An 18,494-nucleotide genomic window follows, 5' to 3' on the forward strand; every position below is an offset into this window, starting at 1 on the left:
ATATACATTAAAAACTGCTTCCTTGTATATTGAATTGATAAGCATTAGAACGGAAAACAATAATTACATTAACTTAAGAGCCGAGTATGTCTTCTTGAACAGCCTTTGATATGCAAACTGTGTATGTGCAGTAACAACTTTTATTTTAGTAAATTGATGAATAATATTTTTTTTGCGTAACGTATCATATCATATGACAGACGTCTTACTGTGTTTCTCCATTTTTACTCCCGGAATGTCAAGTTGGTAAGTTTGTTAGTATAAAGTTCGCATTGGCTAAACAATGGTAGAAAAACATTGGCCAAATGTAACAGCTGAAACAGTTTCCCTTGCGTACTGAAACAGTTGGACGATCGAAGGCTCAAATGTGATAGATGGACCGTTTTTTTGTTAGTTTGTTTTTCTTGTTTTTGTTTTGCAATTTTGACTATATTCATTCTTTAAAAAGGTACTACGCTCAAACAGTGACAGTACTGGCTGGCCACACTACCTCTCTAATTGTCTCAAAACTTTTTGTAGATAGTTATCATACAACTATTTTCTAAAACAAAATTCATGATTGATGTTGCCATGGTAACGGCCACACCTTTATTTCAGGTTGTGCATCCAATAAAAAGGGGCACAAAATGTCATTTTTACTCATTTTTGCAGGAAATACCTACTATTTCAGTTAATATTTACCGTTGAATACTTTTTTCCTTAAAAACTTTCATATTTTTAGGTTATATTTAATATATTTTTAAAACGATTTTTTGTTGTTGATGAAGTACTGGCTGTACAATAAAAATCAAGATTTTGGCAGTAAGCCAAAATTTAGAATTTGCCTAAAATTGATGACTAAAAACGATTTTTTTCAGCCTGATACCCGATGATTTGCAAAAAAATGTTAGTTGTAATGGAAAGAACATACCTTCATGTAATAAATCAACACATTCCGGAATAATGGATTTTACAAAGTAAATTTCTTTTCCAGACGAAAACTTTTGGTTTTTGACCTAGGGTTGTGGTATTAAGTATGAAGGTAGAACACATGAAAGCAATGTGTCATATACCAAATTTGATAATCTTGATCTTTGACCTCAATGTCAAATACTCAAACTAATATGAAATTGAGACATTTGTTTAGTATGTTAAAATAGGTTCCCCTAGTGCACTTTTAAAATCATTTTTTTCTTACCTGTGAAGCAATATTACATCACCTCTTGCATATCATGTTTATATTGCCCCAATTGATTTCCTATGCTGGAGCAATTAACAATTACTCTGATTTCAATGAATGCAAAAAACATATGCATAACAGATGTCTTAAGAGTATTGAGAAATATGTCTAAAAAGGCATCCTACTAAATTCTTGCAAATATCAATATTTGGTCCATTTTTTGTTGCTTCTGAAAGCATGATTGATGATTGTTTCTTGTAACTTTTCCTTTCTTGTGTTACATACTACAAGTTGTTGGTGGATTAATTTATATTTTTACTTTTTGTGTGTTATAATTTTGTTACATGTACTTCATGTGGTTTTTGTTGTGTATGTCTGTTTTATGGATTTTGTTATTGACACTGAACTTTCAAATTCGCCTATCGATACAATCGCCTTGTATTTTGTTTGAAATGCCTGTAACAAGTTGGAACCATTGCTTTTCCAGCCTGTGATAACATCTTTGTCATATTTCAGATTTATTTCTTTTATGCATGGACAGATTGGTGTTTTGAATTGTATTCTTGAGATAAAACAATCAAAGCCGATGCAGATTGACACATACATCAAAGATATTCCAAGTTTTCCTTATAATAAAAACATACAATTCCCTGTTAATGTAAACAACAACATGCATTGATTTTTTTTTGCTGCATACCAATACATAATATGATGATTTATTATTACATCTATATTTCAAAAGTTCGAATGTTCACTACTCCATAAACTACATGTGCATGGAGTCTTCCATGAAAGACATATGTTGCCTGCTCCTAAGTTTTCAGTAAACAGAAAGTTAATGAGTCTGATTCTCTGGTCTCGAGAAATAGCTTGTTGTGTAGTGAGAAACTGTGCCCGACTTAATCTGTTGACGCCATTCTTTTTTGTAAGCTCATTTCCTCTGAAACTTTAGACGGATCTTCTTTCCTCCCGGTTTTCTTTCCAACATTGAATTAATCAGTCAAAAAAGCCTTTTGGTCTTCAGTAAAGGTCATTTTCGGCTTATTAACTTTAAATGCCCACCCCTTATCACAATGGGCACTATTATTTTCACAAACATTTACGGCATTTGTTGAGTACATTGCACAGAAATTTCCTTTTTCCAGCTTTCTTGCATCGCAAAGCCTTGCTTTGTCGGCAAGATTGAGTTTTTCTTCTTTGATAGAACAATTTCCTAATTATACATGCTGATCAAGAGATGATGCATACTTGAATGTCCGTGAAGATCCCTCCTCCGGACAATGGAAAACTTTCAGAACAGTCTTTTTTTTTAATAACTGGTTCAATATCTTTATCATCATCACCATCATTATCACCATCAGTGGCATCATCTTCATCATGGTCATCATCATCATTAATTTCTGCAATTAATTAAGACTGTTGATTTGTCATATTAAATTACTACAAAATTAACTTTCAGGACACCAGACCAAAACATGTAAATTTTGTGTAAGTTGTCAGTGCATGCAGTAAAATTGGAAGAGAAAACAAATTCCTGAATCTACAATTCAACTCAATAATTTCATTTTTTTTCTACAGTACACAAAATGTCCACTCTGTCAGTGATTAGCATTTATAGTACAAAATGTACATCCTACAAGATATTGAAAGACCAAAAATTATTCACTTAGAAATACATAATATAAAATTCTACTGACTTCATGCAAACTGAATTTTACTGTGTTCTGTAATATGTGTTATTTCATTCACATTGACTACACTTGTGGGAAGTTAGGATCCAAATGAACTGCTTTAACCCCACAACAGTTTTGCACTGTATTAAGTCATGACTTTGGCTTATGTGTGTATGTTGTCATTTCTCCCTTTTGTTTATACTGCATGTGTATTTTGATACACCACTTTTTAAATTGTTTTTTTTAGAGTTTAATTGCAGTCTGTCCCAGGGTTTGATTATACCTCATTATTCATTGAATATAGCTTGGGGTCTTTGGTTTTACTTTATTTTACTACTACAAACTGACAAAACAGAGTTATCATTTCTAAAGATGAAATTATTTTAAGCATAATTACCATCGACTACTATTGTGAATGTCGGGCATATCCAATCTTCATGGACAACAAACTGCATCACAGGAACTTTCTTACTAGCAATGCTATTCCATGGTATCAATTTATTAATTGACCTAAAAGATAAAATTAAATTACATGTATTGACCTTTCCATCAACACAATTCAACTAAGGATACCATGCTTATTACAAAAACCAAATATCGTTTAAATACGAGCAAATGTAAACACTTGCTGGAGAAGTTTGGCCATATTAAAAATGGCTGCTTGGTTCAACTTTTCAACAACACCTTTTAAGTCAGGATACTATATTTTTTATAAAAAAACTAAATATAATTGAAATTCGAGCAAGCATAGAAAATGGCAGGGAAATGACTCTATATTTGTTTTTTTTTTTTTTAAAAACAACATTATTGTTTTGGTGCATACATGTATTAGGGTTTATCACACGTAGTGCAATGAACAGTATGTGCAACAAAAATTAATATTATTTTTCAATAGACACAATTTTAATCATTGTCGATCCTTAAGTTACTAAATTTTATCTCTCTGTATTATTTGACAAATAACACAAATGTTAAAACAAATCATCAATCAATTTATTGCTATTGATCATGATCTCTTGATTTTGAGAGTTGTGATTTAATATTGCTATGATAAAATTATCACAGAAATAGGATGTTCTTGTAATTAACTAAGTAAATTCATTTATATACCAAATATCATTGACCTACATTGTATGTAAGTAGTTCTTTAAAAATTGATGTGGTCAAAAACAATGGTAGACGCCGCCGTCATCGACTTTACGAAAAGCAACACCTATGTGTCGCCTTTTAGAAGAGACAAAAATCTTACAGATATTTCAGGTTCATTTTCTGTATTCTTCTCTCAGGTATAGACTGTACCAGTGGAAGATGATCCTGAGCCAGAGTAGAGGTTCTTTCTGCATCTTGAACAAATGACTGAAAAAAATAGCATATATGTACATATTGTATGTCTGGATGTAATAATTCTAAAATACATGTACTTTTTTTGCCATTTACTGGTCATTGTTTGGTAGTCCTACATGTATAACTTGGCTTTAAGAAGGTGGTAAAGGGTAATATTTGTGCAATATGTTGGACACTATTCATATATTTTTTTGTTCAACATGATGACATTTTTATTTTGTGTCATTATTTTTACCAACCGACACTTTAATTTTTTAAGGTGTTACCCTTAAGGGTGAGGGGTGGCAATAAAAGACCAGTAATTTCGTGTATCATTGTGTGTAAAAAGAAATCATATGAGGCTTGACAGGCCTGAAAACCATACACGTTTTTAAAAGTTTTAAATTAAATATATAAATCATTGAATGTTTCACGATGAATTGACACGTTACACGTAGCACGATGTACACTAAATGTACATGATACATGTTGAAAGCATTATAAAAAGCGCCCGGGAAGATATAAGTACAGGTAAATCAATTATTTTAAATATTTTGTGGTATTAAATAAGCATTTATTTTTACGTAATTTGTTCCAAATTAATAAAGTACTAGTATTTGAAATTGAAATAGAAAGGGGAAACGAATATTTCAAATGAGTTAGAGTTATTTTTGATTAATTTTAAAAAGTTTTATTAGAATTACAAACAAAGCCAAGAAGACATCATGACATTCGTATTGCAAAGTGTACTCTTTAGTAAAATTTGTTTTGTTTGATTTGCACACAGTAATGCTGTTCTAGCAATCGTTTTCTACTATTTTTTACCGACATTTATAAGTTTGTTTTCATCCATGTCCGGCGTATGATGTGTTCATAAAAAGGTCGGTTTAATCTTAACATGTATTTTGTCAACCCAGCTCTTCTGTTTACATTTTTGTTTCTTAATATTCAATCAACGGTACGAGACCTCTTGATGGACACATGTATTTTTAACCGAGTCTTAATACAAGAACATTCAAAGATTTACTACGTTATAATTATCCTCCCATTGTCATTATTATGGAGGCTAATATTTTCTTTCATTTAAAGGGGAGGGGGGTATTTGTGAAAATCATGTACTGTACAACACAAACTATAGGTGGCCTAAAAGACTATTTAAGTAATGCGAATTTGATGTGCTGCATAAACTCATGGTAATAATCACATCCATGCGAAGGAAGGCTGCATTTGGGGGACATAATATTGGGGATAAAATTGATCAAAGTGAGACTGTTTTGCTTGTCAAGTTACTGAATATGTGTTTTAGATATTTTTTTGCTGGTCGGACTGAAATATTTTTTCTTTTTAATATTTATTTGGCAATATATCCACTTTTTTACGATAATGGTTAAGATAACTATTGGGAGTTTGAACTGTCGGGGTTTATCATCTGATAAGGTTAAGAGACAAGATATTTTTCAAAAATGTAGACAAAAATATGACATAGCTTTACTGGTTGACACGCATTGTAAAAAAGAATTAGAGACATATTGGAGGTCTGAATGGGGTTATGATGCAAAGTTTTGCTCTCATACAACCAACAGTAGAGGTGTTGCTATTCTTTTTCAGAACTCTTTTCAGTATGAAATTCTGAAAGAATTGCATGACGAGTCCGGTAATTTTCTGATTATTTCTATAAAAGTTCATGATTTAAAATTTACCTTAGCCGTAGTTTATGGTCCTAACAGTGACAACCCTACTTTTATTGATAATTTACAGCAAAAGATAGAATCATTTGGAAACTCATCTGTCATTGTTGGAGGTGACTGGAATGTTCCTCAAAATTATGCCATGGACACAATTAATTATGTTAACAAAAATAACCCTAAATCTCAGGAAAAAATACATCATATGATGGAAGAGTTAGACTTGGTAGACACATTTCGTGAATTACACCAAGATATAAAAAGGTTCTCATGGCGAGGCCCAAATAAAAAGCATGCCCGTTTAGATTATTTTTTATCTTCGTCAGATTTTCAAGCTATTATAACTGAGTCAGAAATCGGTGTAGCATATCGGTCTGATCACTCCCCCATCCATATTACTATTAACTTTAACGATAACCCTAGGGAAAGGGAACATGGAAATTCAATAATTCATTACTTTACGACAGGGATTATATCGACCTAATAAAAAAATCTATTAATGACCTTATTAATCAATATAAAATTGATGATAATGATGATTTATATGAATCTGCATTCAGTATTGATGATCAGCTTTTATGGGAAACGTTAAAGATGTCGATAAGGGGTAAAACAATTTCATACTCCTCATTTAAGAAAAAAGAAAGAGACAAAAAAAGAGACCACTCTAGAAAACGAACTAGCGAAATTGAATGAAAATTTTGCACAAAATGAAGAATTAATTAAGCAAAAAGATCAAGAATTAAAAGCTATGCGTGAAGAAAAAATTAAGGGAATTATCATGAGAACAAAAGCAAAATGGAATGTTGAAGGTGACAGAAGTACAAAATATTTCTGTAACCTTGAAAAAAGACATTTCACAGAAAAAACTATACCTAAACTTATAATGGAAGACGAGTCTGAAATAACTAACCAGACAGAAATTCTCAAAGCACAAAAATCTTTCTATGAAAATCTGTACTCGAGTAGGAATACTGAAATATCGGATAGACATTCTGTTTTTTTCGATTCAAATAATCCTTTCATTTCTAAATTTAATCCTGAGGATACTGAATCTTTAGAAGGTAATATATCTTCTGCGGAAATGCTCTTTGCACTCAAAAATATGAAAAATGGAAAGTCGCCAGGTATAGACGGATATACGGCAGAATTTTATAAATTTTTCTGGTCTGACTTAAAGTTCTTTATAATTAGATCATTCAATCAAGCATATGCTAGAGGTGGTCTCTCTGTGTCCCAACGACAAGGAGTAATTACATGCCTCCCAAAAGAAGGCAAATCTAAATTTTATTTAAAAAATTGGCGTCCAATCTCATTATTAAATGTAGACTACAAGATTTGTACCTCAACTATTGCATTTAGAATAAAAAAAGTCTTACCTAAGATTATTTCTGACACTCAGATGGGGTTTATGAAAGGTAGATATATTGGGGAGTGCACCAGGCTGATATGTGATATTATTGAAAAATGTGAGGAAAATGAAATTCCAGGTCTTTTAATGCTCTTAGATTTTGAAAAGGCTTTTGACTCTGTAGAATGGAACTTTATAGAAAAATCCTTGGAGTTTCAAGGCTTTGGTCCATCTATTATCCACTGGTTTAAAACAATTTACAGAAATTCAGAAAGCTGTATCCTTAATAATGGACACCTCTCAGAACGTTTTAAAATTGAAAGAGGCGTACGACAAGGAGATCCGCTATCACCTTATCTTTTTATTTTGTCTGTTGAGTTACTCAGTGCTGCCATTAAATTTGATCCGCAAATTAAAGGGATAAGTGTAAACAATTCAGAATTTTTAATCAGTCAATACGCCGACGACTCGTCTTTGATTCTTGATGATGATTTACAGTCTGTTAATAAGGCATTAGATTTAATTGAGCTTTACTCTACTTGTTCTGGGTTGAGAGCTAACTTTGATAAAACACAAGCTGTATGGATAGGGGCTCGAAGGGGCTGTGGAATGGAGCTTCTGACAAAAACTACTGTAAAATGGAATCACTCCGGTTGTTTTAAGTTACTTGGGAATAGTATTCTCTTTCAAAACAAGAGAAATATATTGATAACTTCACTCAAAATATCACTAAGATAAAGAAACTTTTAAAAGATTGGTCATTAAGAAATATATCACTAGTAGGAAAAATTACAGTCATAAAATCTATGGCTTTACCCATTTTAGTGCAATCATTTACAGTTCTTCCTGATCCACCGGGGCACATTATTAAGGAAATTCAAGACATATTCTTTAACTTTCTTTGGAATAGTCAAGTTGATAAAGTTAAGCGAACCACGGTTGTGGGAGCTTACGATGAGGGAGGGCTAAAGATGCCTCATATCCTGTCTTTCATGCATGCTTTAAAAATTTCTTGGATTAAGAAAATCTTGGATCCAAATAATGCTGCCCCATGGAAAGTCCTACTGGCTGATATTTTAAACAATCATGGCCAAGAAAAGTTTTGGTTTTATACTAAAAGTGCACTAAACAATTTTTCAAATAGATTAAATCCATTCTGGAGAGATGTTGTTAATATATGGGCATCTATTAAAGAAGATCCATCCACAGCCCTTGAGCATATAATTTTTCAACCACTTTGGAATAACAGTAATATTAAGATTGGTGGACGACCCATACCTTTTTCTCGCTTTGCTAAACCAGAACTATTTTTTGTAAATGATATGATAAAAGAAGCTGGAATGTTTCTAACCCCACAAGAATTACAAGAAAAATATGATATAGCGCTTAACTTTTTAGAATATCACAGTTTGGTGCATGCTATCCCACAAAGGTGGAGAAATTATTTAATTGATAATAGAGTCGAAAGACTTGAAAATATCACAAATAAATATATATCTCTGATTCGTGCCAACCAGAAAGTTGTGAGACCTTTTTATAATATTCTTTTGGAAAGATGTTTTGAATCACCTAAAAAATCTCAAAACAAATGGATTAGAGATCTGGGACTAGTGGAGGATGAAAACTTTGAAATTTAATATGACATTCCATTTAAAACCCTACTTAGCACAAAACTGCAATCATTTCAATATAAAATAAATTTAAGAATTTTATATACAAATAGTCTTCTTTTGAAATGCAAACTCTCTGAGACAGAGCTATGTAGCTACTGTTTTGAGACAAAAGAATCCTTAATTCATTTATTCTTTGAATGTAATTTAGTGCGCACTCTTTGGCTCCAGCTTAGGGATGAACTGAGATCAAAATGTAATATTACAATGGATATCACTCCAATATCATGCACATTAGGTTATCCCCCTTTTTATGAAAATTGTGAAATATTGAATACGTGCCTCATAATCATTAGATATTACATTTATGTTTGTAGAATCAAAAAAGAAATACTGAATTGGACAAAATGTTTGGAGACCTTAAAATATTTTAGAGATACTGATCTAAAATCATTATATCTATGTTCAAACCGACAGTCTCTATTCACCAAGTTAAAATGGCAATCTATAGACAATCTTTTTCAATCCGATGAGTGAATTTTAACAAGTCATATGTTGTTGAATGAAAAAATAGTATAAAACCAGTTTACCATATATACTTTATGTAACATATATGTTTTTTCTCATACACTTTTTTTTTTGTGTTAATACCATAAAATGTCACTTTTGATCATAATAAAATATATTTGACAACAAAAAGAACACATCATACAAGAATGTACTAAATCTATCAGCATTTTGTCTTACGTGGGGTGTTTAAATCCAATTCAACTATAATTGTTAACTACATTGTATAATATAATTTTATAATAGACGACTGTTACTTCCTCAATCCTCGATTACTTAGTATGTTATATGACATAATTATAATTTGAATTTGAAACGGAGATAACATAATACGGTGTATGTATCAGATAAAATAATTTGAAAGTTTTTTTTTCTCTCAAAATCATAAAAAAAAATCATCAACTGTTCTTGGTTTTATTTTTCTTATTTGTTCATGTCTATTGATTTACAGATCTATGCGCATGTCGTCCTGGGTGCTTTTTTACAGTTTTATTTATCTCAGGGCTTTATACTACTCATTGGGCGTTTTTTATTACTCCCCGGGTGTTTTGTATTCTCTTCGGGCGCTTTTGCTCTCCTCGGGCGCTTTTTAGTAAGCCCATGATATACATGTAAACGATGAACACAAGTTAAAAGCTTAAATAATCAGGGTACTTGAGTGTTTCAGGGGCTGCATCTGTTGCCTTTAATATTATATAGTTGTATATAATATGTTTTAGTACAGTACAGATGTGTATATGTACATGTAGAACACTGATTTATTTTGTTGGTAGTTTTCATACTTACGCTGTGCCAACTGGAACATTGACTCCTGTTTTTGCGTGTACTTCGAGGACCTTCTCTAGAGATATGTTTCGGTCTGCCTTCACCCAAAACCATCCACCAAAAATGTTATTCTCTTTACTATGATTCGAAAGAATGTCCGGTATGGCACACGTTTGTTTGATTGCCTGATTCTTTGATGATAGTGAAGATACTTGAAATAGGTCGCTAGAACAATTTTCTGTCCCTGATTTGGAAAAATTGCAAGACATGATTCAGACTTCACATTGTTGTTTACTTTTTGCTTTCTTTCAATCAATGGAGAGTTCTGTGAAGGGAGATAACTTTGCAAGAAAGTAAAAAAAAGTGGCAAATGTTAAACCATTATTTTAAGATTGTGTACGAATGTCCCACAATTTTTAAAAGATATTTTTTTTTATTTGAATCTATTGGATTATACTGCATATAAGTAGCATATTCAAATCAATGGGCATTAATGTGAAAAGTTAAATTGTTTATGGAATGTTTCCACAGTAATGTGCCCTTTATTGACTGTTTTTCATGGAAATTGGTGGTTTTAGCAGGTAAAAATTTGTTTTCATTACTTTTTAATCATAATTAAGTGAAATTTGTGACGAAAACATTGGCACACCATCAATTTTCATTTTAATATAAAAGGACTTTTTCCACACCTGTCAAGTGTCCTGGTATAGATCCACATCTCCAGCAGATCAAATAGGAAACTATTTTTAGATTACATGCAAAACATATCATATTTCAATCATATTCAACAATTGTGAAGAGTTTCAATCAAAGTGGTAAACTTGCCTTGTCATCCAATTTTGACATTTACAGAGAATTTATATTAAAGACCTTCCAGAACAAGTCTATGCACGAACAAATATATGGGGCTCCTGAAACAAGTTGTAAAAGAGTAATCAAGGGAACCAAGGTTATAGCGGTAATCAAAAGAATGTAATCCGGGGACAAAGACCAGACATGGAAAACAGACATACACAACAAAGAACATAAATCAACCAAAATCATACATACAAAGTAACAAAAGCAAATGAATGAGCAACTCGGACTCCACTAAAACTGGGAGCATGGACCAGGTGCACCGGTAGGGTAAGCGTCCTCTGCTTTTCTAGAAACACCCGCCGAGTTGCTCATAAAACAATTGAATTATGGAATAAATTCACTTTAAGACACTCTGAACACAAAAAAGTAACGTGTTTTGAGAGTGTTAATTTTGTCATTAAAAGATAGATAATAATAGTGGTGATAATTATTTTCCCGGAAATTAACTTACCTTGTATGTATTATTTTGGTTGTTTGTGCTCTTTGTTGTGTGTTGCGGTTTTTTCATGTCTGATATTTGTCCCTGGATTACCTTCCTTTTATTTCAGCTAGAATCGTGGTTCCCTTGATTACTCTTTTAACTGAAAAGGGTGGTCCGTTGAAACACTTTGTCCTGATTTACGTTCATATAAATATGACTGTGCATAAGATTGTATAATATAAATATCAGGGTGGGAACAGTTCCTTGTAAAAATAAATAATGGAGATACCATTTATCAACACAATGTTGGATAAAATAAGGATAAATGACATTGTTAATTGAAAATATATAAATGTGGCACCAAAATACCATCATCGTCCTTACAAACGACATTTGTTAAAGTAATCATGACCAGAAAAGTTTATTTCAAAACTTATCGCAACTTCATAGTTCTATTTTCAAACATTTTCTGTGATACTTTTGTAACTCGTTTTGTTTTCATATTCAATACGGTGGGCGTTTATCTTTTATAACAAATAATCCAAACAAATATTGTAACTGATGTTATAAGGGAAAGAGAAACATAAAAAAATGTTTATTTGTCCTGATATCAAAATTTCCCATATTGTATTGCAATTCTTTTGCAGCCAAATTTTCATCAGTGAATTATCAGAACAACAACAGAATCGTGTACTTGGTGTAGAGTTGAAATGTCTTGTTCAACAGTAAGACTATTAACTCTAAATCATACTGTGATCTAGTGTTAAATACTTTAACTAAAACATGTCTGAATATAGCTGAAATATTGCTGCTCGGACGTTAAACCCCAACAAACAAACAAACAAAATCTAACTAAAACATGTTATGCATTAATTAAAGTTTGCATAAAAATAACATCATGCACATCCTCTCTATGTTTACCCTTTACCACAAAGAACTATCACGTTCAGGGGAAATAATGTTTATAATTCAACCAAATCTAAAACCGAAAACATTAAATAAGGTAAAACATGTTTTTTTGTTTGTTTGTTATATGTTAATAGCGATGCAACTATTTAATAATGTCATGTCAGCCGGTTCAAAACCTAGACAATACAGGTTTCCCCGACGAAACTAAGTTTTATTCAAATGTGATTTACATGTACTCAACAACTGTAAACGCATAATTTAAGACAATATTTTCGAATAATTTTGGATCATCAATCTATAAACGATTAATAAGGATTTTGAAAGATCAAATGATACATAAATCAGTTACAAATAAAAACAAAAACAAAATAAAGAAATAACGCCGTAGAATCGTTATTATAGATCTAAAAATGTTTAATATCAAAGTTGGAAAATATGGTAGACGACATGATATGAAATTGATTGCAAACTCATAAACAAAGATATACATTGTATATACATGCATTATGTACTATAACATGTATAAGAAGATAATGAAATCATTACCGAATTGTTCAGTGTCGATGTTTATAGAAAGCAGACAGAAGATACAAGTCAAAAACCAACAAAATTCACTTTAAATTCTTATTTCTAAACAGTTGTAGGCTACACAATGATTCTTAGTTTTTCATCTGGTTGTTGCACTTTAATTGAAACTGAATAGATTGAACACGCCATTGGCACTCTTTTTCCCAATACAAATTGTATGCCGAAATACTAGATTTAAGTGAAAGTATGACGTAAGAGGAAAGAAACGGCATCGTTTGTTTGGTGGGTTTTAAGCATCATGAATCACCTCTACCATTGACAGTGTCATGTTTTCATATTTAAAATAAATTAGATTCAATGACAGTCAAAGAAAAAGAGGAAATATATGGCGATTTTGGGTTCGAGAAAGGTTTTTGAAGCAATACGAAGAGAAGATGTAGAGGCGACACAGGAACTCGTTTTGAAAGTGGAAGATAATATAAAAGACAGTTCTGGGGCAGGTTTATTGAGTGTTTTGTGTCGGTCAAAGTTTCGTGAAGAGGACATTTTATTAATGGTTAAGTGTAGGAGTAACAATGCCATAACAGATGGTAGATATAGACACGATTATGCAAAGGAAGGAGGATGCAGAAGAATATACAAGATACTTTTTGATGCTAAAACTTCCTACGGAACCTCAGCATTCTAACGGGTTGACTGATATGATTTTAAAGATATAAATAACGTGAGCTGCAGAAAAAGTATTAGCAAGGAATGTACGAAAGAAAGATTAAAGGCCGTATAAAATATGTTGTCGTAGACCACAACTATACGAATGTTAGATACAGATACAGGTGTACCTAAAAACATGAGATGTGTTATATATGTGATATCTTAATTAAAACAGTTAGAAATTCAATGTTTAATTTTAGTTAAAGGACGAAATGAATGTATAAATTTAGTTATTCTGCACTTGCAGCTTGCCATTAGAATATTTATAGGTCTATCGGCCCTATCAACCAACGTCAACAATATAATTTATTCTTAATTTTGAATTTATCCCGTACACGTACATGTAAAGCACGTGGACAGAATTACTATTCTTTTAATTGTGTTTCGAATTATCGCGCTTTCAGCATTTAAAATATATTTTCTTAACTACATCTACTGCGTATTTCTAAAATAATCATATTTGTATATACACTTAACTTTCCAAATTACGTTACATATCAAACCCAAAATAAAATTCTCTAATTTTAGTGAATTCGATAGCACGTACAATGTAAAGGCAGCAATTCGGGCAAAAATGATAAACAGAACTTTCAAAAACAGACATTAAAACTTAGAAGAGATTCAATAACAGAAGTCAGATTAAAATCAGAAGTGAAAACCAAAAAGAAACTAAAAACATATAGATTTTATAATATTTGGATGTTTTCCATGGTTAAAATGTGGACCATAGTATGTTTTTAATCCAGATGCTGTCTATCTCCGAAACATTCTTGTTCAGCTTTTGTATAATTATTCGAACTAATCAAAATATGATAGTTAGTTGAACACGTACACTGACATAACATGAGATTCATAGCACATCCATAGACAATTGCCGTGATAGTCTAACTGATTAACAAAAATCCTGGTTTTGGTCAGCTTTGGTGCTAAATAGATAAAAAAAGGTCCACATCATCAAAGGGGAAAAAAATCAAAACTGGATTAAAAGAAAAGTTGCATCATGGACTTCGTAAAAGGTTTCGTAGTTATAAATTAAATACAGAATTGTGTCATAAATCAAAATTATATATTTGCGATGTGGATGGGAAAACAATTCGTAGTTGTTACTTTTTGCGTTGTCGAACTACCGGTGATCAGCATCGGATAAATTCAAGATCGAATAACTTAATAATGCTTTGTTCATACAACTTTCTCAAACTTACAACGAAACATCTAAGGGCAATGTTATAAATACCATTTTTACACAAGACATTTAATGCATTGTAAGAATTGTAGCCAATGTTACAACTGAAACATAGACATAACATTCACTTTGACAAAAGGAAAAGTTTGTCTAGAATAACAGTTTTATTCAGACATAATTAAAAGGACTGCACAATAATAATATGCTTTGTGAATTGTTTTAAAAAAAACAAATTGAATGAATGACTACATATCCCAAAAGGACAAGAGTTCATCGACTTGTGGCACAACTTTAGATGATGACATATCAAAACATTAACTGGTAGACCACCCTGTATACTGCCTTAGCCTACGATTAAAATTCTAATTTCAGGTAGAGATGTGAAAAGATCTACGCGATGGGATTTGAGTTTGTTAACCAGGGAATTACAACTAGCTGTTAAAACTTTTTTATTTTCACACCGTTACAGTGAAAATATATTATTGGTTCTTTGAATTGAAAAAAAAAATGTTATAAGGACAAATGGTAACTTGTATTACATCGAAGGTCTTTTGCAACTGTATACATGGCGTACATTAAAATGAATTTTTGTCACCATTTTTGTGAAGTAGAAATAATTGTCCTTGTTTGAAATCCGCTACTTAAAGTCCAAAAAGGTCAATTTTACCGTCTGCATCAGGAAAGTATAAAATGACTTCCACACAAATCCTTCTTATTTCTGATGAATATATTAAATCAAATAAGAACAACCAAAAAAAAATGTCAACCTTATAGCTCATTATTTTAATTTTCTAATTAAATATGCTTTGAAAGTGCATTAAACATTTATTATTTTATGTTATGTTAGTGAAATAAACGATTCTTTGTTAGTCACTTTTCAATCGTGTTACCGATGTCAAAGTTTGTTCCGTTCTGATGCTCTAACTTCTTTGTTCGGTGGCTTTTAGTTGCCATGAACTAGATAAAAAATGGCCTAGCGTAGGATTAAAAATAGTTTCCTCATGTACTTTTACCGCATACAGGAGCTTAAGCACGATACATTTACCGTTTCATTCTTTACAAAGGAACATCATTGGCCTATTGTTTCTCAACGTTGAACAAATTACTTCAAAACTAACTATTCATTGCATGTTTGTTTTTAAGAATTCGTTTTCCAACTACTTATTTTCCAATATTGGCCAGTCGTAAGTAAGTTGTTGACGTTATGTTAGGCCAACCTTTGTCCAATTATTTCTTGCCATCGTTTGGCCAAAGTTGGGTCTACATTGAACATCAAACTTGGACTCAAAGTAAATGTTTTTGTTAGGCCAACATAAATAGGCTGTTGGGGAGAGTATTAATCCTTTTGCCAGACAGTGATGTCCCTTCTTGTGTGTTACATATATTTATCGTTACTAGTTCCGCGTTTGTTCGAGCATTTTTATGTACGTTCAAATATAACAACTTATTTTATGTTTTAGTGTAAAGTTGGCAAATTCCTTTTTGTACCTGGCGATATTACAAATGTTCTAATAATTATCATCGTGTAAAATGCGGGTAATGGTCTTCTCATACTACAATATTAATAACTTGGCAACGATATTGATACTGTATTTCACTTATTTCAAATGACTTTGTTGTCGAAATTATACAACTAAATAGAATACCAATCATATTGGAAATTTGGACACGCTATACACGTGTTTCAAGGTAAATCTTTGATCAGCAGAAGCAGTGAATGAGGACATCAGTTTAAGTATAGAAGAAGTTACAATAAAATATATCATGATTATTATCATACTGATAATTCCAGTATAGTTGTGCATTCCCATTACATGTTAGTAATTTAACTTTAACCCTGTTGCTTTAATTTACTTGTGTAATCATTGTGTACTTAAACGGTCATGATATTCTATTGTTTTGCAATTGTTCCTAATGTTATATTGTATTGTTTTTGTTTCCTTTTGTGTTTTTGTGTTATCTTTTTTCTTGTTGTTTTTGCTTTTGTTTAGGTTTTGTTTATGTTTGCTTTATTATGTTTTTAATAAAACTTGTTGTAAGCTTTAAATTCAAGTTTTCTTGGTCTAACATGTTCACTTATCAAATATCGTTTGATAAGTAGTTATTGAAAACATTACATTGTTACAGGGTTGGGAAAAAAGTTACCGAAGACAGAAAGCAGAGGTCATTTCATGTTCTTGTTTGGGAAACCCCTGAAGCGGAAATACTTAACAATATTAAACAATATGATTTTAACATATTTTCTATTACTTTCCTTATGGAATAGTTCAAATTCAGGTGGCTTCCGAGAATAAATTTTTATTTTGATTATTAATTCAAAAGGTCAAACATATTCAAAAGATTACATAAGAGAAGAAAGTGTTATACTCAATGAATGCCCACTAATTCGTATATAACAATATATAGGTGTTGCATACCTCTTTACACATGCATTGTCTGTTAAGTTGATACAAATAGACCGTACTGATTTAATTAATAATCATAGTAACATGTTAACATGTACATTTATTAAGTCTCTTTTGTATCAACATTTAAAAACATTTTTAAGAAAGTGCAACATTTGCTCAAAACGTCTTCTGCTTGTTGACATTGCATAACAGAGCATTTGTTCGTTCCATTTGTCTCATCAGCAGCAGGAAAGAAAAAGTGTCTGATAACTAGGGTAAATGGTAAGTGACAAGTTGGAAGTGAACATAAACGTTTCATTAATTATTAACCATTTACTCTTTGCATACTTCTTATTGTTTTAAATATTCATTACATATAAAATTAATTCATGTTTGTTTTTATAAGGTTGTATTATGTATTAATGCGTAAGACGAAATTGTAACTTTTCTTTAAATGTATGCAAACTATTCAAAATACGATTGTGGAGAATAAAACTCCTTATTAAGTGATTTTTTTTATTTTACAATATCAATTTTGTTAGCACTTTATTTAAAAAAAAGCTATATATATAAAGTTCATCGAAATGACATCTAAAACATTGGCCTTTCCAATATCAAATGACTTAATGATTCGGACATCAGCAGGATGATCAGACCTCCCCCAATACAAAACAGACACAAACTGGCCTCTAGTATGTACGCCCCAGGCGGCAACTGTACCATACCTGGACAGAATCAGTAATGACGGAGTTATCTACCGCTTTGGCTATTGCCATTAGATCTCATGCTGCGTAGTCTGCTTTTTGACAGCGTATTTATTTCTTGCAGCTGTCATTCTGGAAAACTCCATGTGGAAGTGACCTTTAACGGAATCAACAGCCGCCCACGTATCAAATCATTCCTAAAACAGACAGTGCATTATCACAGTTTCTAGAAAATACTTGCAATTGTCATGTTTGATATGATTCTTAGTTTGTCCATCTGGTTGTTGCACTTTTATTAAAATTGAAGAGATTGTACATGCCATTGGCAATCTTTTGTCAAATACAAATTGCATGCAGAAATACTAGATTTATGTTTGTTTATGTTATTTTTATCGTTTGTTCGATAGGTTTTTATCACCATGAATCACCTCTACTATTGACAGTGTCTAAACCTATTATGGTTTCATATTCAAAATAAATTAGATCTAAAAATAATATTTGTATACATTTTAGAATCGATGTTACACACAAATAACTACAGAATATATGATGAAGAACTCTTGCTAAAGCTTCCAATTGTCAAATTCAAAATAACGTTTTCGCAGACTAAGATGATACTAAAGTCAACTAAATGCTAAACCATATATTTTTGCTCCTGTA

The 18,494-nt window shown here is 31.6% G+C and overlaps 1 pseudogene; it reads right to left on the minus strand.

The window, feature by feature from the left end:
• Nucleotides 1-1,909: 1,909 nt before the first annotated feature.
• Nucleotides 1,910-4,986, minus strand: LOC148607939 (uncharacterized; annotated as a pseudogene).
• Between the last annotated feature and the right edge of the window lie 13,508 nt (nucleotides 4,987-18,494).

The sequence above is a fragment of the Perna viridis genome, chromosome 9 (genome assembly GCF_037379345.1).
Source record: "Perna viridis isolate PV_CMFRI_1.1 ecotype Kerala chromosome 9, ASM3737934v1, whole genome shotgun sequence".
Lineage (NCBI taxonomy): Eukaryota > Metazoa > Mollusca > Bivalvia > Mytilida > Mytilidae > Perna > Perna viridis.